Source organism: Zingiber officinale, chromosome 2A (assembly GCF_018446385.1).
Source record: "Zingiber officinale cultivar Zhangliang chromosome 2A, Zo_v1.1, whole genome shotgun sequence".
Lineage (NCBI taxonomy): Eukaryota > Viridiplantae > Streptophyta > Magnoliopsida > Zingiberales > Zingiberaceae > Zingiber > Zingiber officinale.
The window spans coordinates 76,445,869-76,467,974 of NC_055988.1; the positions used below are offsets into that span (position 1 = coordinate 76,445,869).

General features: G+C 46.0%; 1 long non-coding RNA gene across 1 annotated transcript; it reads left to right on the forward strand.

Moving 5' to 3' along the window:
• The first annotated feature begins 2,831 nt into the window (after window positions 1-2,831).
• LOC122041235 lies at window positions 2,832-8,210 on the forward strand. Its single transcript, XR_006128912.1, has 4 exons — window positions 2,832-2,955; window positions 3,064-3,197; window positions 4,088-4,131; window positions 4,213-8,210. It is a non-coding gene; the product is annotated as an uncharacterized LOC122041235 (long non-coding RNA).
• Window positions 8,211-22,106: the final 13,896 nt, after the last annotated feature.

A 22,106-nucleotide genomic window follows, 5' to 3' on the forward strand; every position in this document is an offset into this window, starting at 1 on the left:
TTCTGCTACTGCTCTGGTAGTGGATTGATCATCAATACCTTTCCCTTTTAGTCTTGTTTTGCTCCTGAAGCAGTTTGCGCTTTGCAGGAAATCTTCCCCTTCCATGAAGGAATTCTACAGATCTATGCCAGCCATCACTATATTTTCTTTATGATTGCAATTCCATGTTAATTCTCCTCCTTTGCGCTTGTGCTTTAGTCTGAATCTTGTATGAGCTACCTTCTTTAGACTCTAATTGTTTCCCAGCAGGAATTTTCCTTGTGCCACTGAGAGTATCAGTTTCAGAATTTGCAAAAGATTGGTTGTCTTTCCTCCTTGATTTATAACTAGCTGTAGTTTCTTTAAAGGTTCCAGGTTCGATTGGTGTGTGCAGCTGGCTCTGCCGGTTCCCTTTGTATGTTCCAGCTTCATCTGAATCTGCTACTGAATTTGTTTCTAAACCTGAGTTTTTTGTGGATTTGGCCAAATCTGATTCTGAACTACGATAATAATCAGGCTCAGAGTCCATTTCTGATTTTGTGGTTTGGGGTGATGAGTTTGATGTTGTGTCCACATTTTCTGCTGCTTGCTTAGGTACTGTGAGAGAAGGTTCAGTTGATACTGAGTGTGCTGAATCTGAGTGTGTAGTTTTTGAGTGTGCCGAATCTGTTTGTGCAGGTTCTGAGTACCTAAAATCTGGTTGTGCAGGAATTTGGACTACACCTTTGTTCAGCACTAAGGCTGCAGCTTCCACAGCGAGTTCTGGATCTCCAGAATTTGCAGGTGCTGACTGTGGAATTCCTGCATTTGCAAGTGCTGGTTGTGCTGTAGAGTGCTGACCAGTAGAGGCCCCAACTGTGATTGTTTGACTGTCATTGGTGTTTCAGAATTTTGTTCTCCTGCATTATTCTGAACTGAAACTGAACCTATCTCTGAATCTGAACTTTTCTGAACATTCACTGCATCCTCTGTGACCTTGGTTGCGCTATCTTTCATAGCAGATTCTAAACCTGCAATCAAAGTTGCAACTCCCTGTAAGGTGTCCGAGTCACATCGATGACTACTTATGTGGATCACGGGGAGGCCAATCTTGTGAATGGGAATGAGGACATTCAACCTTCAACTTCACATCCCGCGGGAGATGATCTTCTAGACTTTGATACGTATGTCTCGGTGTAAGCAAATCAGTCAGTAAAATTTGAGTTAGACCAGTACTTGGAAGAGTCTCTTGTCCCACGAATCCAAAGCTTTGATATCCTGTATTGGTGGAAACTTAATAATATCAAGTATCTGTTAAATATGTGAATGGAGAAGAGGTGGAAGAAGAGAGAAACTCCATTGTGAATGGGACTTTAATCCCACATTGGGAGCTTCAAGGCTTGTTGCTTGGTTTATATTGATTCACATATATTGAGGATGTGAACAAATGCATGGGGAGAGACTCTCTCTCATGCATGGGTGCGCAGGGGGGTGCAAATTCAAGGAGCAATCGGGTGTCACTCAGTTTGCCGTGACTACCAGCCCTTGGTGAAGTTCACGATCAACCATTGTATCCTGGGAAACAGATGACCCGAGTAAGTCTTGAAGCTTTGCCGAAGGTAGGTAGGGTGAATCTGTTTCAAGAAAACTGCGACTCTCGCAGGCCTTGGTCCGTTGCTCACTCTGTTCTGCCGATTTCGCTCGACGTCGAAGCTCGACCGACCACTTGCTCAGTCTTTACGCTCGACCTGTCTGCTTTCACCCGATCGGTCTGTCCGCGATCTGCCAAATTGCTTCGCCCGATCGACTTGTTTGCCCGTCAGCTCGTCATGCCTTTTTGCCCGCCCGACCGTACTACTCGGTCACTCTAGTTGGACTGCCGATCTGTCCGATCGGCCTGCCTACCTCTTGACTGCTCAGCTCGGAAATACAGACCTGTTGCTCAGCAAATCTTCCCGCTCGACGACTGAGTCCGATCTGCCGCTCTTCGACACGTAACAGAAACTAGAAATCAACCTCTGCTGGCAATCTGAGATTATCTATTTAGGTCATCTCGATTATAAGTTGAATTTAGATTTTATAATTTTAAATTTAGCTAAGTCCGACAATATATTATTTTATCAACATTAACCTTATCTATCCAACGTGGCTAGAGATGTCTTGGCCATTCCTGAATACAAGCCACCTTGTCTATCCTTTGATTCGGGGACTGGAAGTAGAATGCTTGATGATTATCGAAGTTCCCTGTGTCCAGAAACAGTGGAGGCTTTATTTTGCGCAAAGGACTGGCTTCAATATTTACCCACTTTGGCTACCATCAAGTTCAAACAGACTTCTAACTACGAGGATGGTATTCTTCAATGAACATCTCTTTTGAAGGATCCAAAACCTGTAGTTTCCATTATATTGCTATATATTCTTTGAACAATTAATGTTCAATTATGTTATTCTTCAGAGTTTAAATTCAGGTATAGTTATTCCATAGGAATTTCTGAATTGTTGTAACATATAAGGCTTTCTTCCTCATCATATATATGTAGATGTGATGATTTTCTTCCTATCTTAATATGATTGTTGCAGTTTTATTCTTCTTAATAGATTAGGATTTAGTGTCTTAATATAATTAGTTCTTTGGGTTCTAGTAAATTAGTTTGTCTTGTAGTGGTTTAATTTGGTTGCATATTTGAATCACACCCTTAGATTTTAGCAATTTCCAAAACACCCTTTAGTAAGATTTTAAACCCAACTTATTCAGAAAAAATTCCAATTAGTTTGAGGAATTCTCATATGCATTTAATTTGAGAAAATTTCTTTAGCTTAAAGAAAATTTGATGGGAAATACCATATTTGCATAATAAATATGAGACAATTACCTGTTTTAAACCGAACGATAGAGTGATTGTGTCATTGAACTCGCTCGTAAAAATCAGTTCTTGCAGGTTCTCGAGAAGAAAATCCAGAAGTCGATCTTCGAAACCGTCTTGAAAATTGAAGAAGGTTAGTTCTTCAATTCCATTCTGAAAGATTCAATTTTGTTTTGTTAATTTTCTGGAGACAGAGTTGATGTTGTTAGGGTTTATCTCGCTGTTGCTACTGGTGTTCCAGGGGTCCATCCAACGCATCTGCATCAATGCGAGCTTCACGTGTAAGGTTGCAGCGTTGGCTCCCCTGGTAGAATCGGTGCCTGAGCGCGCCGGCTGTTGGCCGGCGGAGGCTATTCGAGTTACGGCCAGGACAAGGTGAGAGGTCTTCCTTCCTGCAATTTTAGTTAGGTTTTAGGGCGGTTTTGTTGGTTCTAGGTTTCTAGTTGGTGGATCTGAATAAACTAGCGTGTAAGGTTGATCCTCTTTGAGATTACAGCTCCAAAGTTCCACTAAACATCTAAGAAAATTTTCAATTTCTTGTATTCACAGAGGTTAAGTGCTACTAAATAGTTATGAAAGATGTGACCTATATCAATTACCAAAGGTGTGAGATTGTTATTGAAGGTGTCACCCATACGTTCAGAAAAATTTTAAATTTTTTGTGGTTCATAGCCCCAAGTTGCCTCTAAAGAATTGTTTAATGTGTCACTAATCAATTATCAAAGGTGTTGCCAAACAATTATCTAAGGTGACACCAATCAGTTCAAGGAAAGTTGTCTCGGTGACACTTTGAATAACTAATTGGTAGGCCTTTCAAAATTAGTTGGTAGTACCTTGGAGTTGGTTGTAAATTTAGAAAGGTCCGCCTTAAGGATTGTGCGCACTCCACTTTAGAATTCATGCGTGCGTGAAGAATACCTGCACACAATTAACCTGGAAGGGGACTGCGCGCTACTTTTATCTAGTGGGTCTAGCTCATTTGAACATTGAACATAGAACATAGCAATAAAAGCACGCAAATTACTTTCCTTGGGATTTAATTTATCTCCATCATAAATTCAAGAGGGAAACACAAACATTTCTAGATGATTTGATCTTCAAATGAATTCCTGATTCTCTATTTGTTTCATATCTATTTTCATTCAGGGAAAAGTTCCATTGCTATCAGTCCATTAGCTATATATGTTTATCTTGCCTAGTCATGCTGCTTTCATACAGTTCGCTTTGTTATGTTTCAACCCAAATACTTATTTTTCACTCTTCAGAACCCAAAAGTGGGGGGATTCAGTTCAAGATTGAGAAGAAAACGGTATGAATTCTTGTTATCTATACTTGTGAAAAGAGAAGGAACAAAAGTTCTCACCAAGCATCAATTTATTGTAATTTGCAGCTCACTCAGAAACCACTACGTGCAGCAAGCTGAATTCATTGAGAAGCGCTCCAAGAGTTGTGGAATGAATTCATGCATATTAAGTTGGATGGTAATCCTGTCCAAGAGTCGAGGTGACGGACGCTGGAGATGTGGCGCTCCTGTTGACCATGCGTGGACCTCCGATGAGACTAGCCTGTAAGCACAAAAGCGTCAGTGCCGAGTCAGGGAGTGGTTCTCCGACGATGACCCTCCGATCAGATCTCCGGTGAAAGCAGCAAGCAAGGAAAGAAACGAAAGTGGCAGCGTAACTGTAACTACAATAGAATGAGCATACCATTGTCGAACCTTGGGGTCCTTTATATAGGGCTCCCAGGGGTGCGCGTGCACGCTCCTCGAGACGTGCACGCATCTCAAAGCTTTTCCTGATAGGGCGTGTCAGAAAAGTGTACTTGATACCATACCTCAACAGCCCGAGCATATCCTGACAAGACAATGGAAGCTTCCGTCGTACGATTCTCTGCCTAATCATGCCGCCGACCATGTTGTCTGTCTGCGGCACGGGTCTCGAGGAGGATATCAGTCGATCCTGCCTTTGTCTGCTAGTGGGTCGAGTGGGTGGGCAGCTCGGCTAATTCTACTATCTAGGCCGAGCGGGGAGAGCGCTCGGCTACTTCCGCTGTTTGGGCCAAGCGGGTCGGCCGCTCGGCTATTTCACTGTTTAGGCTTGTTGGGTCGTGTTTCTGTTTCGTTGGCTGTGATATGATCTTTGGTCGATCGGGATACCCGTCTGGCACATGTCCCACCTGTTAGCGCCTGCCTTAGTGATACTGGGCCTTTGAGCGTCGGAAGCTTGGTGCGAGACCGAGCTGTAGTAACGTCGGACCAGCCATTCCTTAGTCCGATCGGCTGATGGGACCGCCTGATCGGACGCTAGCCTGGGGTCGTTGACTTCCTTGACTTTGACCCTCCATGTGGCATTGACCCCATGCAGGGTGGGGCCCCACCTTACCACCGGATCACTTGTCTGCCCCTTAAGTCTAGTCAAAGGAGACTGCAAGTCCGACTAACTGGACAAGTAGTCTGGAGATCGGTTGGCCGATCGGCCATGAGGCTAGTTGGACCCCGGCCGGTCCGTACAGGACTAATCTTCTGGGCTGCTCGGCGATCTGATTTTTTGCACTAAGGTTTCTCCTTCGGCGTCTTTGGATGGGCACGAGCCGAGCGGTCAAATGCTGACGTCACCCGAATCTCCTTGAAATTCGCACAAATCCCCTCCATTAAGGCCGAGCATGAAATCCAGTGCTCCGACGATCCTGTGCTCCTTGACGGCGGTCCACTTCTCTCTGCGGCTCCCTTTCTTTTTCCTGTAAGCTTCTCCAAACCTTTCTATTGGTGATCTTCCACTGTTCTTCCGCCACGCCACTGTTCCGGCGTATGTTCTGCGTTTTTCCTTTCGTCCGTTGCGCTTTTTGTTTTCCTGGACGAGTTTCTCTTGCAATGGCCAGTTCATCGTTGTCGTCGGACATTGCTCCCGGACTCTGGTACACCACTATAGAGACTAGGTTCGACGCAGGCGACGCTGCGAGCCTCATAAATGTTTTTGACCTTCCCTCTGAGTAAGAGATAGTCCTGGCCTCCCCGTCTGATCGGCCTCATGACCCGTCGACCGACACTGTTTGTTTTTTCCGAGACCAATTCACGGCCGGTCTTCGATTCCCCATCCATCCTTTCATAACTGAGGTCTGTAACTACTTCCGCGTCCCTTTAGCACAGCTCGTCCCCAATTCCTTTCGCCTCTTGTGCGTCGTGGTTGTTTTGTTCAAAGTGCACAGTATTCCCCTAACACCTCAGCTATTCCATTACTTTTATTATCCCAAACAATCCGAGCTGGGCACCTACCTCTTCCAGCCTCGGGTCGGTTTTGTCTTTTTCAACAAAATGACATCTTCCAATAAACATTGGAAAAATTACTTTTTCTATATGCGACTCCCCGAGCGGCCGTGCTTCCGCACCAAGTGGCAAGTCGGACATCCGCCTCAACCGGACCTGAAAAGGTATCGGGGCCCGCCAGACTACCTTCACACGGCTAACTTGCTGGTCGACCAAAAGTTCGACATTCACAAGCTGCTGCCAGAGGGGGTGATGTATATGTTCGGGTTGAGCCCCATCCAAACGAAGCTCCTGAGCAGCCTAGGTACGAAATTTCTCGAACTTCTTCTCTTAAGTCTAACTGATTCTTTCTTTCTTTTGCAGTTGACATAATGATGCGCGCTCGGGCAGCCGGTTTGATGAAGTTGAAGAACGTCGAGATAGAGGCGGCAGCGGCAAAGGAGATGGCGAGCCTCGACCTAACTCCGGTCGGCTCTCATGAGGACGAGAGCGAGGCAACGCCAACTGAAGGAAGAGGCGTCGCCGATCGGACGCCCCACACTGAACTGACGGCGAACCCAGTCCCTTTTGAGACGCAGCCTGCCGCCCCGGCCGAAGGCTCGGGGTCCTCTGGCGATGAAGTCCCCCCTCCGGGCGCAAGAGACGTCGCATGACCACCCCGTCCCGTTCTGCTGCCTCGGCGGTGCGTTCTTCTGAGCGAGGAGTCACTTCCTCAATGGTAGCTTCCGAGACAGTGGAAGCCATTTCTTCCGATTGAACCCCTTCGCTGGCCGATCTGCCGTCGGACCCGATTGCTGCCCAGCCGATCGCGTCTCTCCCTCCAGCTCGACGAAGGATCCTGCGATCCAGCATTCTTCTGGCCCCGACCTCCCAAGCTTCCGGCCATGCGACTTCTTCCCAGTCAACACCAATTGGTCGGCGCTCCGTAACAGCAATCCTCTGCCTGCCGACCGAAGATCTCCTTGATCCGAGCGAGCAGTCGTCCTCTCCTGAACATCAAATCTTCTTCTGCGGGCGGCTCACTCATATTTGGGAGGAGGCCCAAGCGCGAGCGGCGATGATGCCTCCGGGGGCGCTCGTCAACAGTCATTTGGAGATGTCCACCGGAGTATGTATTTAAACTTTAGAAATTAATTTACCAATTACCTCCGATTGGCGCTTACACCCATCTGGTCGCTTGAAGTACTGGGTGGAGAACGTGGCGATGTGCAACTGCCTGACATTTGTGGAGGATGAGCTGAAGAAGCTCAAGATTTCTGGGGGAGTCTCTTCCTCCCAGGGCCATCCATTGCCCCATTGCAAGCTGATCTGGAGAAGGCCAATAAACTCCTGGAGGCCGAGCGGAAGAAGTCTGTCGATCAGGCCATCATGCTTGGTCGGCTCGAGACTCAGGTGAAAACCTACGATAAGAAGATCGAGTAGGCTGTCAACAGGAAGAACCGAGCCATAGCTGACCTGGAGTTGAAGAACCAGGAGGCTCGAAAGTTAGCCGAGAAGCTCAAGGAGGCGGAGAACTTGCTGATCGTCGAACGGGACAATCGTTCCTCTAGGGAGGCCGATCTTCAAGGGCAAGTGAGGACCCTTGAAGGTGCTCTGGAGTCCTCCCGCGCTGCCTTGAAGACCTACCAGGACGTCAACCGAACCGCTTCGATACCATGAAGCAAGAATACCTCCGCTCAGAGAAATTTACTGACAAAGTTGTTAATCGAGTCGTCCAGAGTTTCGAGCTTGCCATAACTAGAACGTTCAACCAGTTGCAAGCGAACGGGCATATCTCCGGCTCTTTGATTGATGGCATCATCGACCGGGTTTAGCTGAACGACTCGATGCCGGACGAAGTCTTCGACTATCTCGAGTGAGGAGGGATCTTGTAACCTTTGAATGTTTGACTGTCGCTCGGCAGCTTTTGGTTTGTTATCAATGAAGTCATTTTATAGTTCTTCCTCATATGTTTGCTTGTCTATCACAAAGCTTTTGACTATTTAGCACCGAACGGGCGTCATGCTCGCATTTCAATCATTGATAAATCCATCAAGGTCATACCTTTGGGTTTTAAGGTCGTCGCTTGACCCTAGGGTTTATAGTCGCCGCTCGACTCTAGGGTTTAATGTCGTCGCTCGACAATTTGGTGAAGGACGGAGTTTAAGGTCGCCGCTCGACCGTCGGTAGAGACTTGGGTTTAACATCGCCGCACGATGATTTGATGAAGACTCGAGTTTAAGGTCGTCGCTCGACCGTCGGTGGAGACCTGGGTTTAACGTCGCTTCTCGTCGAGAAGCGACGATTTGATAAAGTCTTGGGTTTAAGGTCGCCGCTCGACCGTCGGTGGAGACCTGGGTTTAAGGTCGCCGCTCGACGATTCGATGAAGACTCGGGTTTAAGGTCGCCGCTCAACTGTTGGTGGAGACCTGAGTTTAACGTCGCCGCTCGACGATTTGACTTGTCGTTCGGCATGAAATTTGGCAATCTTTTGCTTTTGATTTCAGTCCTACACTCAAAGGGCGCTGGGATAAAGAAAATACATTAATTACTTCAGCGTACCTCTCATCCGGCTTGGTATGGCTGGAGATGGTTCGCGCTCCACGGACGTTCTAATTGCCGTCCGTCCTTATCCTCTAGGTAGTAGGCGCCCGAGTGGAGCTTTTCCACGATCCTGAAGGGTCCAGCCCATGGAGCTTCCAACTTGGTGACGTCACTGACCCGCTTTACCTTATTCCACACAAAGTCGCCGACCTGAAATGATCTTGGGATCACCCTTCGATTGTAGTTCTGCCTTATCCTCTGTCGATAGGCCATCAGCCGGACGGCGACTTTAGCACGTGCCTCATCCACCAAGTCCAGCTCCAGGAGTCTCCGCTCGACATTGTCCTCGTCATAGTGTTGTATCCGGTTAGACTCTACACCAACTTCAACGGGGACGACTGCTTCGCCGTCGTACACCAAGTGAAAGGGGGTTGCTCCCGTTCCTTCTTTGGGAGTCGTGCGGATTGCCCACAGTACGCTGGGGAGTTCATCCACCCTGCTCCCTCCCATATGGTCGAGCCGCGCGCGTAGGATCCGCAATATCTCCCGATTGGCGACTTCTGCCTGCCCATTACTCTGAGGATATGCTACCGAGGTGAAGATCTGTTGGATGTCATACCCCTCGCACCATTCCCTGAGTTCTTGACCAACGAACTGTCTCCCGTTGTCCGAGACGAGCCGACGAGGGATGCCAAATCGGCAAATGATGTGCTGCCAGATGAACTTCTTAACCATCCGTTCGGTTATCCTGACCAGCGGCTCGACTTCAACCCATTTGGAGAAATAGTCGACCGCGACAAGTAGGAACTTCCGCTGACCTGTCGCCATTGGGAAGGGTCACACGATATTCATGCCCCATTGGTCGAACGGGCAAGACACAGTAGACGCTTTCATTTTCTCGGTCGGCCGATGCGAGCAGGTGTGATACTTATGACAGGACAAGCAAGTGGCGACTATCCGGGCGGCGTCCTCCTGGAGGGTCGGCCAGAAGTATCCGGCCAGGAGGATCTTCCTTGCTAATGAGCGGTCGCCCGGGTGCCCGCCGCAGGATCCTTGATGCATCTCTCGCAGTATGTACTCCGGGTCTTCCTATCCGACGCACTTAAGCAGAGGTCTGGCGAAGGCTTTTTGTAGAGTTGATCCCCGATCAAAGTGAACTGCCCGACTCTTTTTCTCAATAAGTTTGCCTCTTCCCGATCGGAGGGTGTAGCTCCTGATCGCAGAAACTCTACTAGCGTCGTTCTCCAGTCGCTTGGGAAGGTGAGCCCCTCCATCCGATCAATGTGGGCCACCAGGGACACTTGCTCGATCAGTTGTGATATGACGATCGGGGATAGAGAGCTAGCCAGTTTGGCCAATTCGTCTACAACTTGGTTCTCCGCGCGGGGGATCTTTTGTATAGTGACCTCTCGAAAATTAACCTTTAGCTTTTCAAAAGCTTCAGCGTAGAGCTTGAGTCTTGTGTTACTTATCTCGAATGTCCCAGTAAGCTGTTGAGCGGCTAATTGAGAATCTCCGACATGCTGGGCGGCTTGTAGACCGGCTATCAACGCCTTGTATTTGGCTTCATTATTTGTTGCCCTGTAGTCCAACCGAACGGACAGTTGCATCTGTTCGTCCTGAGGGGAGATGAGCAGTATCCCGATCCCGCTCCCCTGCCGAGTGGACGACCCATCCACATATATTTTCCAGATTGAGTCGGGCTCAGGATTTTGTACCTCCGTGACGAAATCCGCCAAGGACTGTGCCTTGATGGCCGCTCGGGGTTGATACTAGATGTCGAACTCGTTGAGCTCTGTTGTCCACTTGATCAGCCGTCCGGAAGGCTCAGGATTGAGGAGGACTCTCCCCAAAGGACTATTGGTCATCATAATGATAGTGTGCGTGAGGAAATACGGGCGGAGCCTCCGAGCGGCGAGTACTAATGCGAAAGCAAGCTTCTCGAGACCAATGTAGCGAGACTCAACGTCTTTTAATATATGACTTAGGAAATACACTGGTTGTTCTTCGCCATTCTGACGGACTAGTGCTGAGCCGACAACATGCTCGGTCGAGGACAAGTAGATTTGGAGCGGTTCACCGGCAATTGGCTTAGCCAGTACAGGCAACGAGTTTAGATACGCCTTGAGATCCTCGAATGCCCGGTCGCACTCTTCGTCCCACTGAAATTTGGTGGCTCGGCGCAATATCTTGAAGAAGGGCAGGCTCCGATCGGATGATTTGGAAATGAATCGAGACAATACAGTTATCCGACCGGTGAGACGTTGGGCTTCCTTCAGGTTTCTGGGGGCGGTATATCTTGTAGCGCCTTCACCTTGCTAGGGTTTGTTTCGATTCCCCGTTCGGTAACAATTTACCCCAGAAATTGTCCGCTTTTCGCGCCGAACAGACACTTGTTCGGATTTAGCTTGATCCCATACGTCCTCAACGTCTGGCACGTCTCCGTGACATCTGCACATAGATCAGCAGCTCGGAGAGACTTAATTAGTATATCGTCCACATATACCTCCATATTGCGGTCGATCTGCCACCGAAACACTTTGTTCATCAGTCTTTGATATGTAGCCCCAACATTCTTCAGTCCGAATGACATAACATTGTAGCATTACGTACCGTCGGCTGTGATAAAGTTGACCTTCTCTTGATCTTCCCGGGCAAGTGGCACTTGATGGTATCTTTGATACGCGCCCAGCATGCATATCAGCTCGCATCCGGCAGTGGAGCTCACCATCTGGTCGATCCGAGGTAGGGGTAGAAGTCCTTTGGGCAAGCCTTATTGAGGTCTCAAAAGTCGATGCAGACCCTCCACTTATTCCCGGGCTTGGAGACCAACACCACATTGGCAAGCCAGCTCGGGAACTGAACTTCACGTATGTGGCCGACCTCCAGGAGTTTTTCTATCTCTGCTGGGATGATCAAATTCTGCTCAGCTTTGAAGTCTCTCTTCCTTTGCTTTACCGGCCGAGCGTCCGGTCGAACGTGCAACTCGTGCTGGGCGACGTTTGGGTAGATGTCGGGCAGTTCATACGTCGACCATGCGAACACGTCGTGGTTCTGCTGGAGACATGCGATCAGCTCAGCTTTCTGCTCAGCCTCCAGATCGGCGGCAATGAAGGTAGTTGCTTCCGCTCGACTTGGGTGGATCTGTACTTCTTCCTTCTCCTCGTAAACCAAAGTAGGGGGCTTTTCAGTACGGCGTTTACCTCCAACTGGGGTGCTTTCCGTGCGAACTTCGCCTCCGTCTTGACCATCTTAACATAGCAACGTCGAGCGGCCAACTAATCACCCTTTACCTCTCCTACCCGATCTTCCACCGGGAACTTGATCTTCTGACAGAAGGTTGAGACGATCGCTCGGAATTCATTGAGGGTCGGTCGGCTCAGAATGACGTTGTAGGCTGAGGAGGTGTCTACCACGATGAAGTTCGTGGCTCTCGTCCTTCGGAGCGGCTCCTCTCCAAGTGATATGGCCAGCTTAATTTGGCCGATCGGCTGGACCTCATTGCCGGTGAACCCGTACAGCGGGGTTGCCATCGGCAGTAGCTCGCCCCGATCGATTTGGAGTTGATCAAACGCCTTCTTGAAGATGATATTGACCGAGCTGCCTGTGTCAACGAATACACGGTGAATGGTATAGTTTGCAATTACCGCTCGGATAATGAGGGTGTTGTCATGCGGTACTTCAACTCCTTCGAGATCCCTGGAGCCGAAGCTGATCTCGGGCTCGCTTGCATTCTCCCTGCTATAGCCAACGGTGTGGATCTCCATCCGCCGAGCGTATGATTTTCGGGCTCGGTTGGAGTCTCTCGCCTCGCACAGCGTTGCTCCTGTTCTCCTCCTCCCGAGCGGACGGTCTGCTTCGCTCGCGTGCGGCTTGGTCGGGCTCGGTGCTTCTTCGATGGGGCTGCTGCGATGATCTCCTTACTTCCTCTCATCGTTCTGCACCATGGTGCCCGTGTCGCCGGTTAGGAGAGGGAGATCGGCGGCAATAACTTCTGGGCGCCGATTGGGTGACTGAGTTGGATCCGCGACAGTCGCGGGTATTGTGGGTTGCTGACTGATGGAAGGAACAGAACATGGGGGTTCATACCTTTCCTTTTTGTTTTGGGCGTCCGGAGGCCACATGCTGAACAGCGTGTGACCTTGCTTCCTGAGGTGGTCGTGCTCCTTCGGCCCGGGGCCCGCGTGGTGGATGATGGCTGATTGGCGACCTTCATTCGGTCGGTGTTGACGGCTCGGATGGCGTTTCCTTTCTTCTTGCCGCTTGGGCCTTTTCCACGTTTATGTATTCGTTGGCCTTTTTCAACATGTGGTCATAGTCCCGAGGCAGTTTTCGGATGAGCGACCAAAAGAAGTCCCCGTCCATGAGCCCCTGGGTGAAAGCGTTCATCATGGTCTCCGAGGAGACTGAGAGGATGTCTATGGCCACCTGGTTGAAGCGTTGGATGTATGCCCGAAGGGACTCTCTGGGACCTTGCTTCATGGAGAATAGGCTGACGCTCGTCTTTTGGTAGCGCCTATTGCTAATGAAACGATATAGAAAGGTCGTTCGGAAGTCCTTGAAGCTTTGGATGGATCCGTCTGGCAGCCTTCTGAGCCATCGTTGTGCTGAGCTGGAGAGCGTGGTGAGGAAGACTCGGCACTTGACTCCCTCTGTATACTGATGAAAAGTAGCAACGTTATCGAACTTACCAAGATGGTCGTCCGGGTCGATCGCCCCGTTATATTCTCCGATCGTCAAGGGAGCGTAGTGTCTTGGCAGCAGATCTTGTAGGATTGCCTCGGAGAACTGGCGGTTGATCCGCTTGGGCGACAAATCAGCTCGGGGCGCCTTGCCTTTCCTTGCATCCCGCACGGGTGCTTCGTCTGAAGAAGAGTCCCTTCCTTGATTGGCTTGAGCAATCTCGGAGGGCGTTTGAAATAAAGCTCGGTGGAATGGAATAGGCGCGGGTGGAGCCTCCCCGTGAGTGCCGGTCGACCCTTTATTCTGCCCCCAAATGGACAATTGCTCCGGTCGGTCTTCATGGGCCACTCGGCCTCCTAAGGCCGATGTTGCTTGTTGAGTCAGCCGATCGGCTAGCGCTCTTTGCTGTTGCTGCTCGACTAATTTTGCCGCTCGCGATTGTACAAGTGCGTCGAGCTCCTCTTAAGTGAGCGTCACCGTGTGAATTCACCAGCTTCTTCCATCCTCTCGGCTCAGATGTAGATGTGTTCCCATAGACGGCGCCAAATTTGATCCTGTTCGAGAGTCGAGGTGACGGACGCTGGGGATGTGGCGCTCCTGTTGACCGTGCGTGGACCTCTGATGAGACTAGCCTGCAAGCACAAAAGCGTCAGTGCCGAGCCAAGGAGTGGTTCTCCGACGATGACCCTCCGACGTTCAAATCAGATCTCCGACGAAAGCAGCAAGCAAGGGAAGAAACGAAAGTGACAGCGTAACTGTAACTACAGTAGAATGAGCATACCTTCGTCGAACCTTGGGGTCCTTTATATAGGGCTCCTAGGGGTGCGCATGCATGCTCCTCGAGGCGTGCACGCATCTCAAACCTTTTCCTGATAGGGCATGTCAGAAAAGTGTACCTGACACAGTACCTCAACAGCCCGAGCATATCCTGACAAGACAATGGAAGCTTCCGTCGTACGATTCTCTGCCTAATCATGCCGCCGACCATGCTGTCTGTCTGCGGCACGAGTCTCGAGGAGGATATCAGTCGAGCCTACTTTTGTCTACTAGTGGGCCGAGCGGGTGAGCCGTTTGGCTAATTCTGCTGTCTGGGCCGAGCGGGGAGGCAATCGACTACTTTCGCTGTCTAGGTCGAGCGGGTCGGCTGCTCGGCTACTTCCACTGTCTAGGCTTGTCGGGTCGTGTTTCCATTTCATTGGCTGTGATCTAATCTTTGGCCGATCGGGATGTCCGCCTGGCACATGTCCCGCCGGTCGGCGCCTGCCTTGGTGATACTGGGTCTTTGAGCGTCGGAAGCTCGGTGCGAGATCGAGCTATAGTAACGTCGGACCAGTCATTCCTTAGTCCAATCGGCTGATCGGGTCGCCCGATCGAACGCTAGCCTGAGGGCGTTGACCGCCTTGATTTTGACCCTCCACGTGACGCTGACCCCCTGTAGGGCGGGGCCCCACCTTACCACCGGGTCAGATGGTATGTATTGTATCGCCTTTATTTGTGTTCAAACATGATAATGAAAAGTTCATCAGTATGTATTACAAAATTTATTTATTTCAACATTCTTTTTTAAGCAATTATCCAATAAATTGTTGGGTGCATTTAGAAAACCTAATATTTTCATTCTTATGACTTCTTTTAATCTAAATCTTCTTATTGCAGACTCACTGCAATGGAAACCCTAAATTTCACTTTTACAGTAATATGATAGAGTTCTTGAATCTGATTTCAGAAAGGTGGTTGACATAAAGTACTCAATGAATCAATTAGAACAAGTATCATAACTTACATGAGTTTATTTGTCCCCTCGGAGGGGTCTAGTGGCTAGCGCATGAGGTGTTGTCATCCTGAGGTCTGGGGTTCGAAATATAAAAATCAAATCCTCTAAAACAATTTAGTAGAAATATAAAAATCAAATCCTCTAAAACTCCCTCATCAATTCAGATTTGACAAGATTATGCTTCATCTCATATTTTCTTTTTCTTCCTGTTTGCAGATTGGAATGCATATTTCTGGATATCATTTGTACCACTAATTGAAAGTATATAGACAAAGTTGAATAAATTAGAGCTGATGAGCAAGAAAACTATGCCCAACTTCGTATGTTTTAGAAGATCTTATCGAAGTTTGACTATGTTTTGATCATCATGCAGCTTCTGCTCTCCGAGTGCCTCGATTGATGTAACTGATCAAGAGTTGTCTTCGCTTTGATCCACTTCATCCTATGCCTATGAGATTCCACTTTTTTCTGGATATTGGCAAGTAGCAGAATGTATCACATGAATCATATAGTCTCGCCACAAGCGAATGCAAGATCTGCATGCCAAATTGCTTCCAAGACATTTGAAAACTGATATTGTGTACTTGCATTAGTAAATCTTGGTTGACAACAAACCCTCGATTCAGTATAGAATAACATTTATAGTATGCTAATGAATGATAAAGTAAGGGGGTGTTTGGTTGATGAGTTTGGGAATGAGGGAATAGAATGATAGTAAAAGATAGTGTTTGGATTGTGGGTTTGGGAATGACATTTTGGGAATGATTACTAGATTTATAGGAATCAACCAAATCCATATAACTTGATGAGTTTCATTTCTACTCCTATTCTCATTTCACCCTACTATCAAATCCATACCCATGGTCATTCCTATCATTTAACCAAATGCTCCCTAAAATTCTTGTCTCGGTGATTTCAGACAACCATCGCATTTGATCTGTGCATCAAGGGAAAAAAAGTATACTTCATTGTACCAAGGTTAGTAATCAGGTATACTTCAACCTGTTTCAGCTTACACTTTTTATGTCTCAACTCTAATTCAATTCTCGCAATTCTCCAGGGATACAGCTCCCCTACGGCTATAATACCCTTCCACTCTACGCTATTGTCACCCCTTTTCCTTCAATAGCTAATTGTTTCAGATATTCAGATGGGAAGCTCATTCAATAAGGCCATATTCAATGAGAATGTACTGGAAATCTTGTCGGTTGGACTAAGAAAACAGAGGAGCAGAAATGGAGTGGGCAATAGAGAAGATATTCAGAACATGGTTCTTGAGGAGGGAGAGGAACTTGACTGTAAGAAACTTATGGAGCAAAGAAAATATAATTGTTTCAATAGCTCTATGAATGCTCAATCCTTCGTTTTTTTTTATAGATTTGTATAGGAACTAAACTTGTTACTTTGGTTCTGAAATCTTAGTCGAAGGTGGTAAACTTATCGAGTCACTAAATATCTCAGAAGTTGCTGTTGAAGTCCTGGATTTCTTGTATGGTGCCGTCAACCAAATGAGTCATGGTAGCCAAAAGCACCACAGAAACTAGTTGACATGAGTAACAAGGTGCGTCTTAATAATTGAAAAACTCATGGTCCTTAGCTCTTAGCTTTCTCATGTAATTAGTGCTCATATCTTTAAAATAAATCTTGCTAACAACATTTCTTCCCCTTCTTAATTTTGTGTTTAGGAGGATGGCAGAATCCAACATCATGTGGAGCATGCCTTCACCAACATGGTGGCCATGCCTAAATTATTATCACCAACACTAATTTACATAAAACAAAATATTGTTGTCACCACCTGGTCCATCCTCTTCTAACCCAAGAATCTGATAACACAAACCACTGTTAGTTGGCTCACCGTTCATTAATTACGCGATAAACTTGGTCACGAACATGATTAGGTTAAGGCTCCGCAAAGGCTTAGTAGCTCTTATGGACTGGTTTGAGGCTTAGCATGTGCAAAGGACACTTTCATTTGGTTGTTGGGATGGGGACCTTGGAAATGTTAGTTGAGAAATCTATCTCAAGTTCAATCATTCTACATAAGAAAGTGTTGTTGTTGGTTTTAATCGTAATCAAGTTACTTAGGATTATCTTAGATCGATGTCGTTCTACTTTTTATTCCTTCGCTTCATTTTGAAGGTGGAATCATAAAATTTTGCTTGAAACACACAATGCTAATTAATGGTACTATAAAGAAGTAGTACAGTTGTGTCGTCAACGGGGACCTTACTTCGACACTATGTCTATAAGCTCAACTAATTCATCAATTCCCTACCCAATAATTCTATGTAAGAAAGTGTTGTTCCTTTCGATCATAATCAAGCTACTTAGGATTATCATAAATTGATATAGTTCTACTTCTTACTCCTTCGCTTCATTTTGAAGTCGGAGTTATAAAGGTTCGCTTTGAAAACACAATACTAGTAATGGTACCATATGAACACGATAGCACATGGCACTTAAAAGTAATAAGTGATTTTTTAAGGGTCAAATAATCCTTCTCAGTCGATTGGTAGATTGATCTGTTGAATCATGTGGTTATTTTGATATGATCAACCAAGTTGGTTAGGTCTTGCTTTGTGTTTGATCTCTGTGTCTGAGTGTGCAGGAACTTAGGAGCGCAGGAAGTCGAGCGGAAGACGCAGCTAGCGAGAAAGACGACACGGGAAGGGAGCCGATGGACTCGGTGCGTTCGAATGACGAGAGAGCTGCGGAAGAGTACATCGGTGGGCGAGAAGAACGTGTGCGGCGTTCGAGGGACGTTAAGCCGGGGAGGAAGATTGCTCGAGGAAAAGGCCGAGAATTGGATTCGAGTGAGCCCTATTCCGGTTAGGCGCAATCACTCAAGTTATCGGAGCATCGGAAGCTGAAACAAAGTCAAAAGGAGCTAAAGAGCGAGTTGTAGGCGCCTTAAAGGAAGTGCTGGAGGCGCCTACGCAGTCCTCCACCTTAGAGGCGCCTTCAACAAGTGTTGAAGGCGCCTTCAATAATGGAGGCGCCTTCAACACTGTTGGAGGCGCCTCCAAGCTGGTCAAAATGATCGTTCGAACACAGGATAGAATTCTATCCACTCACCGAGTTGGAGACGCCTTGAATCTTATTGGAGGCTCCTTGGACCCTCAGAATAGACTTTCCAAGAGCTATATAAAGGCCCCTGGAGCCAGGAAATAATGATTAACTCAGAACTAAACTCTGTAATCAATTCCTAGCAAGTAGTGAGCATTCTAAGTGTGTAAAAAGGCTTCTCCGCCAACAGTGAAGGAGACTCTGCTAGTGCGATCTTCGACTGCCTTGGATTAACAACCGTCTTTGTTGTAACCAAGTTAAACTTCTGTCTCCTCTTTTATTTCTATTTTAATTTTATTATTGTTGTTGTATTTTTGAATTGAAAGTTTTGAGGAGGGTATAGTTTAATTTTACAAGCAATTCACCCCCCTCTTGTCGGCCTCCGTTGCACCAACAATTGGTATCAGAGCCTGATCGCATCAGAAAGACTAACCGCCGACTGAAGCACAATGATCAAGACGATGGCCGTAGCGAATATTCATCCCCCAAAGTTTGACGGAGACTTCGCGGCGTGGAAACGTCGGATGGAGGTATTCTTCAAGATAGAATTTGATATTTGCGTAATCATGAAATATGGCTATACAGTTCCAAAAGATAAAGAAGAAAACACGTGGAGCAAGAAGGAGCAAGCCGATTTTGTCGCCAACGGAAAGGCAGAGTTCCATCTGCTTAGCGTGCTGCCACCACAAGAGGTAAGTCGAATCGGAAGCTATGACTCCGCGAAAGACCTCTGGGAAAAATTCCTGGAGCTTCACGAAGGTACCTCGGAAGCTAAGCTAGCGAGGCGCGACATCCTCCAGACCCAGTTAACGAACCTTCGGATGAACAACGGCGAGAAGGTAGCGCAACTCCAAGCAAGGATTAAGGAGTTAATAACTCAACTAAGCAACCTTGGAGAAGAAGTAACAAACCGGGACTCGATCCGGTACGCGCTCAACGCCTTCCCAAGAACTCCAAATGGGCGTCCTTAATAGATGCGTATTACAATGGGCGTCCTTAATAGATGCGTACTACATCTCTAAGGACTTCGAGGTAAGTACTTTAGAAAATTTATTTTCAACTTTTGAACTTCATGAATCTCGAGTTGCAGAGCCCAGTGGAGTAGTGAAAACTAGTCAGAACATTGCCCTAAAGGCAAGATCAAATGATTCTGACTCCGAGGTCTCGATCGACGAATCTGAAGCTACATTAATGGTAAGACGATTTAATAAGTTTTTTAATTCTAATAAATTTAGATCATAGACAAAGAGACATCAGCAAAGAAAAAGAACGGTTAGGTGTTACAACTGCAATGAAGAAAGACACATCAAAAATGATTGCTCAAAATTAAAGAAAAAGGTGAAAGAGAAGGTAAAGACAAACTACAAGAAACTAGAATCCTCCAAGCACAAGAACTTGAAGGTCACTTGGTCAGATTCGTCTTCTTTCGAATCAGACGTCGAAGCCTTCTCGGGGTTAGCGCTAATGGCTAACCATCAGCTGGAAGAAGAGTCAAGCTCAAAGATGAGCATAGATGAAGGGGGAGGAACATCAAAAGAAGAAAGCTGCAGTGAAGGGGGAGCATCACCAAGTCAGGTAAGTAAGGTACGTGCTCTAACCCCTACTCAGTCGTTTCAATTTATCAAGTCTCTTTCAAAAGATTTATTTAAATTAGAAAAAGAGAATGCTGACTTAAATAGAATCTTAGATAAATTGAAATTAGAAAATGATAACTTGAAATTAGAAATTGACAAATTGAAATATGATGCATGTTTAAAAATAAATATTTTTCAGAAATCAAAACTTAAGATTTATGGAAAATTAAACTGGTATGTTAAACATCATCAAGGTCAACTTAGGCAAATTCCTAAAACTTATGTACACCCCAGATTTTTTATTAATCCTGTAGGAAGGAACCTCTATTGGATTCCAAAATTTGTGCTAAATTATTTTTTTTAAATACTTTCAGAAGAAAAATTAAATGTTAAAATTTCCTTATGAAGTCTTGTTTAAAGAAGTGGTTGTTGCTCCAATAACCAAGAAGGCCTAGTGCCTCGCCATGACCTGGAAGCTGAAATATTGAAATAAAATGTTTAATTAACTTTCTGAATTAAACTAGAATTAAATAATGCTTTGAAAGTTTTTTCAAATTTTTTTAAAAATTCTAAAAATTTATTTTAACTTAGAAATTATTTTGAAAAATTCTAAAAATTCAAGTTACTTAGAATTTTTTTTTAAAACTCTAAAAATTCATTTTTGCTTAGATATTTTTTGAAAAATTCATCTTACTCAGAAATTTTTCTAACTTAAAATTTGCTAAATATTTTTCTAAATCATATAATTATTACCCCATTTTTGTTGTGATCAAAGGGAGAGAGAAAAATACAAGTTTAGGGGGAGAATTTTTTTTCAAAACTATGAGTTTAAAAAAAAAATTGAAAAATTCTGTTTAAACTCTTAATTAATTAGTTGTAATTTTATTTATTACAAATTTATGCTTAATATGTTAGTTTAGTAATTTTCTTTAAAATTACTGTTTGTCTATTTTTACCCTAACTTGAACTTGGGTTGATACACATCAAAAAGGGGGAGATTGTTGAACCCCGTGGTTGTTTTGATGTAATCAACCAAGTTGGTTAGATCTTGCTTTGTGTTTGATCCCTGTGTCTGAGTGTGCAGGAGCTTAGGAGCGCAGGAAGTCGAGCGGAAGACGCAGTTGGCGAGAAGGACGACACGGGAAGGGAGTCGATGGGCTCGGTGCGTCTGAAGGACGAGAAAGCTGCGGAAGAGTACACCGGTGGGCGAGAAGAACGTGTGCGGTGTTCGAGGGACGTTAAGCCGGAGAGGAAGACTGCTTGAGGAAAAGGCCGGGAATTGGGTTCGGGTGTGCCCTATTCTGGTTGGCCGCAATCACCCAAGTTATTGGAGCATCGGAAGCTGAAACAAAGTCAAAAGGAGCTAAAGAGCGAGCTGTAGGTGCCTTAAAGGAAGTGTTGGAGGCGCCTGCGCAGTCCTCCACCTTGGAGGCGGCTTCAACAAGTGTTGAAGGCGCCTTCAACAATGGAGGCGCCTTCAACACTGTTGGAGGCGCCTCCAAGCTGGTCAAAATGGTCGTTCGAGCACAGGATAGAATTCTATCCACTCACCGAGTTGGAGGCGCCTTGAACCTTATTGGAGGCACCTTGGACCCTCAGGATAGACTTTCCAGGAGCTATATAAAGGCCCCTGGAGCCAGGAAATAATGATTAACTCAGAACTAAACTCTGTAATCAATTCCCAGCAAGTAGTGAGCATTCTAAGTGTGTAAAAAGGTTTCTCCGCCGACAGTGAAGGAGACTCTGCTAGTGCGATCTTTGACTGCCTTGGATTAACAACCGTTTTGGTTGTAACCAAGTTAAACTTCTGTCTCCTCTTTTATTTCTGTTTTAATTTTATTATTGTTGTTGTATTTTTGAGTTGAAAGCTTTGAGGAGGGTATAGTTTAATTTCGTAGGCAATTCACCTCCCTCTTGCCGGCCTCCGCTGCACCAACATGATCTACTGTAGCAATCAATTAGTAATTAATTAATTGGGAATGCAAAATGGATATGGAGTGTGTGATTTAATAATTTTAAAATTTAGATGCGATTTAGATATTTCAAAACTTAATTTACTTGGTTCGATAATTTACCGAAAACACAATGCTAGCAATGGTACTATATCAACGTGATATCACAGGGCACTTGAAAGAGTGAACAAGGGCTGAGGTATGTGTTAGCCTACTTAGGCTTTAACCCAGGGCTCATTTTAAAGTTTAAAGAAGAAGCCTATATATTTTTAAAAAAATCGTATATTTAATCATTTTAATCAATTGTTCACCCAATTAGTCCTAAATTTCTAAATCAAATTTCACGATGAACACGAATTATATATATATATCGTTCATCGTGAAATTTGATTTATCCTAGCCGACACTCATGGGCGCCTCTTACGAGGAGAGGCGCCTCTGTTTGTG